We start from the raw sequence: 11,676 nt of genomic DNA, 5'->3' as shown, positions 1-11,676 counted from the left end.
AATAAAATGCCATTTTATACTTGTAGTTACTACTATTTTGTAATAGTTACATCAATGTGGAATTACATTCCAAGATTTAAACACTGCCCAACAAATAAAATTTTTTCTACAATTTATTTGAATGCAAGTGGGACTAAGAAATCTTGAAATAAGATAGTAGGATTTTGCCTTCTCAATTAAAAAATATAGCATCAAAAATACAATACAGGAATACTTCATTTTATTGTGCTTCACTTTATTGAGCTTGCCATGTACTATGTTTAAAAATATATATTTATTGATTTATTTGGTAGTGCTGGGTCTTAGTTGCAGCAGGTGGGCTCCTTAGTTGCCGCTCATGGGCTCCTTAGTTGTGGCTTGTGAACTCTTAGTTGCGGCATGCATGTGGGATCTAGTTCCCTGACCAGGGATCAAACCCGGGCCCCCTGCTTTGGGAGCACAGAGTCTTAACCACTGCGCCACCAGGGAAGTCCCTGTACTACATTTTTTTACAAATTGAAGGTTTGTGGCAACCTATGTCAAGCAAGTATATTGGAGCCATTTTTCCAAGAGTTTTTTTAAAGTTAAGGTATGTACCTTTTTTTTTCTCAGACATACGCTATAGCACATTGAATAGACTTCAGTATAGTGTAAACATAACCATTATATGCACTGGGAAACTAAAAAATTTGTGTGACTTGCTTTACTGCAATATTTGCTGTTTTTTTTTTTAAAACAAAATTCACCTTTTATTTTAGTTGAAATAAACTATACAAATTGATTTTCTTCACCAAAAATGACAGCAATATTTTCTGTATTATTCCTAGATAAACTACAAAATACTGATTTTTGTAGGTTTTCTAGGTTTTGCTTGTAAATCAAGATGAGGCAGTAGATACAGTCATGGAAAAAGACAGAAGAAAACAGACAAATCAGCTGTCAGTATCCGTGGCCTCTGATCTTGCCTTGACCATGAAACAGAAGTGTCCAACATATACCTGCCAAGAATCTTATGAAGATGTAGCCTCAAGAAAAGAATGTAAACAGCAACAACAAGATGTGGAACAACAATGGCAGGCTCTTCCATTCAAACTTTAACTATAACTTGTTCCTTTAACTTCATTTGGTAAAGACAACATTTACACTGAAATCTTTGTTTGGCGAGTTCAAGTTTCTCAAAAATATGGAACGCTTCACGAATTTGTGTGTCATCCTTGCGCAGGGGCCATGCTAATCTTCTCTGTATTGTTCCAATTTTAGCATATGTGCTGCTGAAGCGAGCACAGCGTTTGCTGTCTTGCGATGGTCTGGAACCAAACCCGCAATATCTCCAAAGGTATGCCTGTTTTTAGGAATAAATTTGCAAAAAAGATGCATAATCTCTTTCATGAAAATAACAAGACACTGCTGAGAGAAATGAAGATTTAAATGAAGGAGCAGAAAAAAATCCATGTTCCTAGATTGGAAAGTAATATTGTTCACATGTCTTTTGTCCAGACATTGATCTATAGATTCAATGAATTGCATGGTGTGATTTGTCAAGCGGATTCTAAAATTTATTTGGAAATGAAAAGGACCTAGAATAGCAAAAAACTATCTTGAAAGAGAAGAACACAACTGCAGGACTTATGCGCACTTGATTTATAGACTTACCATAAAGCTACAATAATCAAGACAGAGTGAGTTTGCCAAGACAATAGACAATACAATCAACAATACAAAATAGGGAGTACAGAAATAGACCTACTTATATATAACGAATTGACTCTCAAGAATGATGTCAAATCTACTAAATAAGGAAAGAAAAACTTCTCCATAAATAAGTAATATTGCAACAATTAGATGAATATATGAAAAAACAATTAAGGTCAAGTCCTACCTCACACCATACAAAAAAATTAAAAGTTGAAAATAGCCCTAAACTTTAAAGCAAACTCTATAAAATTTCTCAAAGAAAACATCAAAGAGTATCTTAATGATTTGGGGGCTAGGCAAAGAGTACTTACAGACACAGAAAGTATTAACCATAAAAATTTTAAAAATGGATAAATTAGACTTCATCACAATTTAATATTTCTACTCATCAAGAAATACTAGGAAGATAATGAAAATATGTTCTCACATTCTGGGTAGAAAGTTTAGATAGATAGATGATAGATAGATAAATAGATGATAGATAGATAGATAGATATTTCACCTATCTCTCTGACAAAGACTTGTATCCAGAATTTATAAAGAACTCTGACAACTTAATAATAAAAAGTCAAATATAGATATAGAATATCTATACCCATCACAGAGGTACTATATAATTGCCACAATGGTGCTACTGTTTTATAAAGTGTTGAAATACTAACAGACAGAGGCAGCTGGAAAACTAGAGGGCTACTGTAGCTATTTGAATGCCTGAAGTCATAGGTACTTTTCTCCAATTATTTTTAAAATGTGAATGATGTCCCCAAGGATATTAGGAGTATCACAGTGAAATATTTAAAAAATGGACCACAATCCCTCCAAGTAAAATTCCAAATTAGCCAGGAGTGAAAGGGTAGAAAGGCCTCTGAATGGAGAGCTGACATAACTGTGTTTCGGGACCAGCAGCGCTACTTTTCTACTGTGTGAGATTGATCAAACCAAAGCCTCACTGAGCCTCCTTTTCCTCTTGTGAAACATGGAATTTGGACAGTAAAACCCCTAATATTCCTTCCAAATCTAAAATCCTATGATTCATTCACTCATTTCATGTATTTATCGACCATTTGTTGGTAACTACGAGCTATATTTGCTAAGCACCATTAATACACAAATGAATAAAAGAATCTCTACACTTACTGAACTCAATCCAGTTGAAAAGACACATATAAACCACCAAAGACATGTACAGGTGGCTACCGGGATTCAGATCCAAGGGTTGCTCAAGCAGGAGCTGAAAGTGTTGGTATGTCCGGGAGCAGCAAATGGTCGCACATGGAAACGCTATGGCGTGTGCCGGGCCACGGGGTGAGGGAGCATCGGGAGAGGGGAGTGAGGATCTCAAAGTGTGGGCTACACCAAGGAGCTTGCGCTTCATGCCCTAAAGTCTTTCGAGAATCTTCAATATTTCTTTTCTTCTTTTTTTAAACAAACATCTGTTTTGAAATAATTTGCCTAGACATATACTGGGTTGATTATAAAGTATTTGGCAGTTTTAAAAAAATGAATATATTCTTTAAAACGCTATTTTTACAAAGTTTCCATAATGAATCTACTGCATTTTGAGATATTTGGTTTCCATCCTAGAAATATTTTTTCCTTTCTTTTAAATCGGCAAAGTGTCACTCAGAAAACGCTGACACACCATTAGAAATACAAAGTTTTTCCAGGCAGTTTGACTAAAAGACGTGGAGGAGAGTTAGCTTGTCTAACTAAAAGAAAAAATAAATACAGTCTTCTTTGCTGAAAGTAACAATCACTCTCCTTTCCTTTACCCTTTGTGACACAGAAGAATAGGCAGTTCAAGTAAGATAAAAATAAATTTAAAATAAGAATGTTTTCAAAAAGCATACGGTTGGATCTGTGATGATTTTCACACAACGAAACCTGTTCTTCTACTTCCATTTATGCCGGCAAACTCACAGTACGTTCAACTGGCAGAAACTTCAGCAGGGTAACATTTTGGGACACCAACATAATAAATATGAGTTGGCTAAGTATTCAAGCAGACCAATTAAATCTATTTTGTTTTGGTTATAGCTGAACCACTTGAGCTATAATTCACAATGTGCAGTATATTTGAATATACCATTTATGGGCTACCTTTGTATTGTAAGACAATGCTGCAGGTAAGCACTTATTTAGGCGTACCTTTTGAAATATACTTGGAAATACGCTTTCATTGTTCACCTCACATAGTCTTTTTTTATAAGATTTTAAAAATATTTATTTTATTTATTATCATTTATTTTTGGCTGCATTGGGTCTTTGTTGCTGTGCGCGGGCTTTCTCTACTCGTGGCGAGCAGGGGGCTACTCTTTGTTGCGGTGCGCGGGCTTCAGTAGTTGTGGCTCGCGGGCTCTAGAGCACAGGCTCAGTAGTTGCGGCGCACGAGCTTAGTTGCCCTGTGGCATGTGGGATCTTCCCGGACCAGGGCTCAAACCCGTGTCCCCTGCATTGACAGGCGGATTCTTAACCACTGCGCCACCAGGGAAGCCCCACACAGTCTTATAAAGTCTGCGTAGTAGCCAATGGCCAAATACAGGAAAAAAGATACAATATATATATTAGGATTTGATCAGAAAAATAGAAACTATTGCTAGGTATTTTAAGCAGGAAGGGGTATAATACAGAGAATTATGGTCTAACACAATTATCGCAAGGTCAAGGAAACTAAAAATAACATCAAACAATCAGAAAGTAGAAGAATCCAAATAAACCTCCACCAATGATGTATGCTGCCCACAACATTGCAGGACACCTGACAGCCACTGGCAAAACCCCATATCTGCCATCTGCAGATGCCCAGCTGCTCCTGGAGAATAGGGGCTTCTCTGTATTTTCTACTTCCAAATCTCACACAAATGCCTTCTGTTGGCAGAATTTAAACCAAATCCCCATTGGCCAGTAAATCTAGTTAACGTAGCTTCCAAATTGTCAAGCCCCATGTTACAAGACACAGTTTAAAAGAATAGGGATGATACTACATATCAAGACACAATATCTAGTTGGTTCTCCCTGTATCTGTGTTTAAATTTCCAAATAACAACAATGTTTTTCTTTTCACTGACCTGCTGCAGTCATCCCTCAGTCTAATGAAGATGTACTCACTCTCTTCCTCCAAAGGCAAGGCATGAAAATTCAAATGTCACTGTACCCATCTCTGGATATTCATTCTTTTTCAGCTCAGTCACAATCCCTATTTAATATCCTATAGTTTGCAGACTAAGCTAGAGGTGTAACCACCAACACTCCTTACACAAACTAGTAGGAGAAGATGAAGGAGAAAATTAACTTGGCTAATATAATATATACATAACATAGCAAGCAAAAATATAAGCACAATTACTGTAGTCCTTTCTGTGACTGATCATAATGCTATAATTGGTTTAGAACCTACTTTTTCTATTACCTATTTCATATTCACTTCGTCCTTAGTCAGCGTTGAGGCGGTTACGGGCTTTTGCTGGGCAGAGTAACCCTAAACTTCATTCCTGATTGGTCCAAGCCATTAGTTGGGTAGCTCTGATTTTTCATTAACAATATCGGAAGTATTAAGAGACACACTCAGATAATCCCTGCATTTCGTGTACATTTTTCATTCTTTATGGTAGCATCAGTCCTATTTCCCCTTGATAATCAGGATTAGTCATCCCAGTCAGTACAGTATTTCTTTTTTCTGTTGTTATTTCAATGACATTGGAAAACCAATATGGCTGGGTTGCAATCTGAGCTTCAAGTTAAATATGCTCCCTGGTAGAAATTCTCCATTCCTAGGAACCAAGATCTCAGAATCTGCAGAGCCCGAGTTATGGAGACAGGAAGCATAACTTTTGACAGAAGATGATTAAGTGAGAAGATTGAGAGGAATCATGCCCACTTCCACTCCAGTGATTTCCTACTAAAGGAGAAAGTGGACCATGTCATGTACACAGGTATAGGCATTCGGTGTAGCTTCTGCAAGGTAGTATCTACCCGGCAGCGTAAAACTGAGTCTTCCATAGGCTACTCAATTTTCCTATCAGGCTAGTTTCTATTATTGTGAAATTGATTCCTTGGTCATGGGTGGTGAATGCATTATCATTATGATAGTGAATAAAGCATCATTAATAAGCATCAGATGATAGTATAGGGAGAAGCATTTACAGCAAGGAGGCTAATCCATGGCAAGAGGAAATATCTGTTCTAGTGAGGACATATCACTACCCACTCCATAATAAAAGGGTTCCAATGTAATCAACCTGATATCAGATGTTTAGTTGCTCTGGAAAATGGTACCATATCAGAGGTTCAGTGTTGGTCTCTGCTGTTTGGCCACTCAGCATCGATCGTGGCCAGGCCTTCCTTTGTTAGAGGAAGCCCAAGGTTTTGATTCCAGTCATAACCTCAGTCCTATTGCCATTGCTGTTTAGTTCACGGACCCATAGAGCAAGCACTGAGGTGGTTGAGAAAAGACGCTGATTGACATTCACAGTGAGTAACTTTTGACTAGCATTCCCATGGAAAACAAATATTTTCATACTTTCTGTGCATTCTGAGAGCTCCATTCTTATACCTTCTTGTCACCTAATTCCTTCTAAAGCTCTGACCATCTGGCCAGATTGTTAGATATCACCCATGAATAGATCTTTATCTCTGGTCACTCTCCTCTCATGCACAATGGAAAGTAAGGTGGCTGGAGTTCTTTGAAAGTATTTCTCTTCCCTTTTACCTTTTAGGGCATCCCCTGAGGGAGCTATGAGTCTGCAACAGTCCAAATATGACCAGCGCTAGCATGTCTCTTGGAACCCGCTTAAACCAAGAGCAGTTATTTTATTCCTCAGTCAGCTGGTTAGAGGAAACTCCACATGAGGATGTAGTGTGAGTTGAGGGAGAGGTAGCAATACATTAGGAATGGTTTCATGAGAATTTGAGTGATCAGCACATTAAATTTTTTAGCCTTCGGAACCTACTGATCTTGTATGTATGTCGCTCCCAGTTGAATTGAAGTGTTTCCATACTGGCCCATCATTCGGTGCATTCTATAATATAGCAAGTCATCTTGATATATCAAATACGTTATTTCACGGTCATGTGATCATGAGTTTCCTGTGATCAGACAATTCGTCCCTATGAGGGCCCAGTAGCAAACCAGGAATTGTTTCTGAAAAGGAGAAAGTTGTGTGCAAACAAGGTTATGTTTTTGCTCTAAAGCCCTAGGAGTCTTCACAGTGGGTCTCCTATGGGAGTGTGCCAGTGACTCCTTAGAGCATTCCTGTTTGCATCATAGACAGTTCGAGTTCCATTGGACCTATAGGTCATACGCTGCAGTTGGCAGAGTGGCCTGGACAAGTTGGCAGCCTTGAGCAATGCTTAGTAAATGCATCAGAGCAGCGCACTCAAATATAGTATCCGAAATCCAAAGACCAAATGCTCCCAAGCATTTTATTTCTTTCTCAGGGATAAGGAGTAAAAGGTTCAGCAACTTGTCTTTCATATTGAATGTGATACCTCAACCAGACCAGACCACTATGCCACTAAAAAAGTCACTAAGGTGGCAGGTCACTGAATTTTACTGGGGTTGTCCCTCATCATCTGTCATACAAGTGTCTCAGCAAGGCACCTATGGTATTGCCTACATCCTGCTCATTAGATTTTATCATCAGTAGAGTGGACAACCTTAATGTGTTGTGGGACGGTGACACAATGATTTTGTGGATAGGATTATGACAGGTAACTACAAAACTGACATAGTTCTGAGATAGATCAGTTAAAGTGTACTACTGTTCCTATAAGGTGAAAGCTAATTGCCTCGAATTTTCTGAGTCAGTGTACGTAAAAAACATTTTATAGATCAATAGCCGAATACCAGGTTCCAGTAGTTGCTGTAATTAGAGTGACTATCAGCTTCCATTTAAAATAATCCCTTTATTCTCCAAGATCCATCTGTTTTTCCCACAGGCTAATTAGGGAAACTAAGTGGGGGATGTAGTTAGACTGAACTCTGCCATCTTTCAATGCTTTGATGGTGATATTAGTCTTTGCAGTCTCCCCAGGGATGTGTTGTTGACTTTTGTTTGCTTTGATAGTGGTTGTAAGGTTTCCAATTGTCACTTCCTCCTAAAGTAGCTCTGTCTCTGTGAAGGAATTCTGTCACTTACTACGTCTAAATCAAGTAGGTATTCAGGAACAAGGAAAATAACCTCCGTGGTTTTGCAGTTCCACTGGGACCTCCATAAGTCTCCTCTCTGACAGGTGGAAGAGAGTTGAATTTCAGTTTCCCATTTCATCTCAGGGAAACTGTCCAATAATCTCCAAATGTCCAGGTAACTCCATTTTTTCAGTGCACAATCACTATGTTGAAAAACCAAATGTCTTGTGAGGAAGGTTAGAAGGCAGATTTACAGTGAACGTGTGTGGCAGTGTCACGGGGTCTTCTCTCAAGAGAACGTGGCCTTCCTTTAAGCACAGCACTCTCGGTCCATGAATTGATTCACGTCTGGGAATGGATTAGGGGTGAGGGCGCAGCACCACTTTCTACTGTGTTGAATGAAGACTTAGATTCTACTGGATTATATATTTTAAGTAACACTTTAGCAGGCTTCCCATTTTGTTTTTCAGCCTTACAGACACCACAATCATTTAGCCACTGCCAAAAATTTTGCAAATCAAACCATTTTGATTGCCACCCCAACTTTGCAGCCAATCTCAGTAACAGTCCCCATTTGTTCCTGGTGCTTGAGTGTAGCCAGAAGCTTCTGCTACTCTGGGATGTCCTTATTTTTTTGAGTATGGCGCCATTTCCTTGATAGTGTCTCCCACCATCATTCCTGATTTGTAAAGAGCGCTCACTAAAAGCCTCAAGGATGTTTTGTTCTCCTCATCAGTGTATTTTTCCAAAGTCTTTAGGAAACAATTACTATCTGGATCCTCGTGGGACACATGGTAAGGGAGCTAATTAATTGATTGCACATGATAAATTCATTCCAACATTCCTGCCTCCTTAAGCCTTTAGGTTCCTTCCTCTCCATTGTGTCAAGGAAGTTCTGATATCTCAACTTCATTTAGTGTAGGACGACTCTGAGTCTAGGTTTCAATCAATCAGTCAATCAGTGAAACTGTAAGAGTCATTCCCAGCTATTTGAACCACATATAAATCCAGAAACACTTGTGTGTGCAATGAATAACAATAAATTTGACCTATATCAATGTTATGTTCCTTATTCCCTGGTCTTAATGGCTTAGAATCCATTCCTCACACATATTCCCTGAGTTTCCCTTAATATAAATTAGCAAAAATTTTACAATTCTTTTGGTGTGTATGCTATCTCCTGCTGGCTCTCAATTTGTACTCAAATCCTTGTCACTGGGCTCTAATTATGGGCTAGAGACAGGAGAGACATTGGGAGTGGGCTGCGAGGAGAATCCCATCTCTTTGTGTGTGATGATCTCGGGTGAAGTCATTGTAGGATCATCAAGGAAGGGGAGGAATGATTGAGGAAGCAGCTCGGCAGTGGCCCTGGCTTCTAGAAAGGGAGGCTCAGTAATAACAGGGGATCAAAATATTCAAAGTCATTAGAATCCATACAAAATCCATACATTCCAGTTCCCAGGATCTCACTCTTGCCTAATCCCTAATTTTCACAGAAGAGACCTGATGAAACTGTGAAATCAATTGGTGTTTAATTTCTATGACCTATAGGATCAAATCTTAAGCCTGGTGTTTGGATACTTTGGTTCTATGACTGTAAGAGCTGAGAAATATCTTTAGGAAAGTTATTAAGACTCTCTGCTTCTTTGAACGATAAACCTGTCATTATCTGACTCACCTTTCCACTGCAGTAAGAAGCAATCAAATGATTCCAAAGTCGGTATAACAATCATTTCCACTATAATATTGTATTGGAACAGCTACTTCATCTTCCAAAGTCCTTCCTTTCAATAGTCATGTAGTTACAAGTGTCTTCAGATGTTACTTTAAACCAATGTTTTGTCTCTGTATGCTGAGAACTACCAAAAGCCCAGGTTTCACTGGCAATGAGATAATTACTGCCTTCAAATCTAACCCAGCCAGATAACCAACTCCAGATTCCCATCTATGAGGTTCTGTATCTGTATCAAACTTTGGTATCAAATTCTTTGTCCAAGAGCTTCAGTCAGGAAATTGGAAACCATTGTTGATATGCGTAGGCATTAGAGGCTTGCACAGTCATTGGGAAAGTCAGAGGAGTGAAAATCAGGGAAGCTGCTACTAGCCAGAGATCAGAATGCTGGGATCCCAGAAAGCAGGCACTGGATGAGCTCAGATGCCAGCAGCATGGCAGCAGGTGATTCTAAGAGATCACCAAGAAGCCATTGGCAACGTTCTATAGACATCTGCCACTAGAGAACAGAAGCTTCTCTTCTTCTAACTCCCAAATCTCACCAAGAACCTCTAAACAGCAAAGTCTAAATGGAACCCTGCTGACAAGGAAGTCTGGGCTTTCCACCCCTGCAATACATAAAAGTGTTTATAAAGTAGGAATGGTACTGAGTTTCAGCATAGCGTTTCTGACACAATGACAGTGGAGAAAACATAAGGTCTCAAGTATTGAACTTCTTTTCAGAATGTCTCAAATCAAATGAACTAATCATAATCAAATGTGAATTCAATTCTATAATTCTAGATGGGTGAATTTGGTCAATATTCTTAATCCTTAAACTTTCATTTCCCCCCCTATAATTGGAGTTAATTATGCTGAATTTTCCTAATTTTGTTGAGAAGATTTAATATGCATACAAAGAGTCTGAAACAAATGTAAGCAATTATTATTGAATAATATGATATAATAATGCTTCATTTAAGTGAATGTTTTACATCTAAACACATTTCTGTGCATATTATGTTTTGTATCTTAATAAAAAACACAGTTTTAGAGCTGGGAATAACTTATTATAAATGATATAGGCAGGAAAACTAATATATATATAAATAAGAAAATTCCAGGTAGAGTGAGATTAAATATCATATCTCTAACAATGTATAGCTAAACTTAAGCCATCTGCTTTGCAGTATCTTATTTTATTTATAATATAGATTTTTGATGATATCAGAACTATATTTTTGTGAGCAGTTTACGTACAATCTGGACTAAAGTAAAATAATTCATTTTGAATGCCTTGCCTTAGAAAAATAATACCATATGGATCATGAAAACATGACTTATATTAGTTTTAAAGCCAGAAATTAAGTAGACATTAACATTGATCATTCTAGTTCAAGATGTGATATTTATTCCAATTTAAATCTCTTAAGAGATTCATTCAAGAGTTAAATGGGCAAGTTACATGGTATCTTCAGGCTGTGATACTGAAAACAAGATTGATAAGTAAAATTTTATATTTTCTACCTCTATAAAGAAGACTTTAATTGGTGTTAAATGTTTTGCTTTATTGGAAACTTTCCATTTTATTACCCATCTGATAATCTAATTAGTCATCATTGAGTTGTAAACAGAACTACATGTTTTATAACTTTGTTCTTTTTTTATGTGTTTAAAGTTTTTCTAATTATAACAGTAGTCTAGAATGAAAAATGAACAAGCGTGTGCATGTAACTAATTGTATAATAAACTTTTACAGTCAGCTATTTAATTATTCCCCTTTCCTATTTTAAGCTTATTGTCTCTAGTTACATGCTCCAAACGTTGATTAGGGGAACCATGTTTCAGTGTAATGGATTTTTTTTTCTTTAAGAAAATGGCAGCAAAATACAAAGGACATTTACTGTTTTCTGAAGGTGACTTTTGAGTGGAGGAAATGTTACTTATTGATGTATAAATTGCCCCTTATCTTTCTACGTCACACATGTATTCTTTCTCCAATGACATTAGAACAGAATGTGTATTGGAAACATATCTGTCAATATGCATTTCCAGATCAAGTTGTACAGAGATAAACATGTAACCCTATGATTGGTTTGTTTCAGGATCTAATATAATGTCTGAAATATATGTCGTCAATGAGTTAGAAATGGACATATACTCT

At 37.5% G+C, this 11,676-nt stretch overlaps 1 non-coding gene across 1 annotated transcript; it reads right to left on the bottom strand.

The window, feature by feature from the left end:
- Positions 1–1,156: 1,156 nt before the first annotated feature.
- LOC137760388 (U6 spliceosomal RNA) lies at positions 1,157–1,263 on the bottom strand. Its single transcript, XR_011073334.1, has one exon. It is a non-coding gene; the product is annotated as a U6 spliceosomal RNA (small nuclear RNA).
- Between the last annotated feature and the right edge of the window lie 10,413 nt (positions 1,264–11,676).

Source organism: Eschrichtius robustus, chromosome 2 (genome assembly GCF_028021215.1).
Source record: "Eschrichtius robustus isolate mEscRob2 chromosome 2, mEscRob2.pri, whole genome shotgun sequence".
Lineage (NCBI taxonomy): Eukaryota > Metazoa > Chordata > Mammalia > Artiodactyla > Eschrichtiidae > Eschrichtius > Eschrichtius robustus.
The sequence above is the reverse complement of the archived record's forward strand: the minus strand, read 5'-3'. Positions and strand labels throughout refer to the sequence as shown.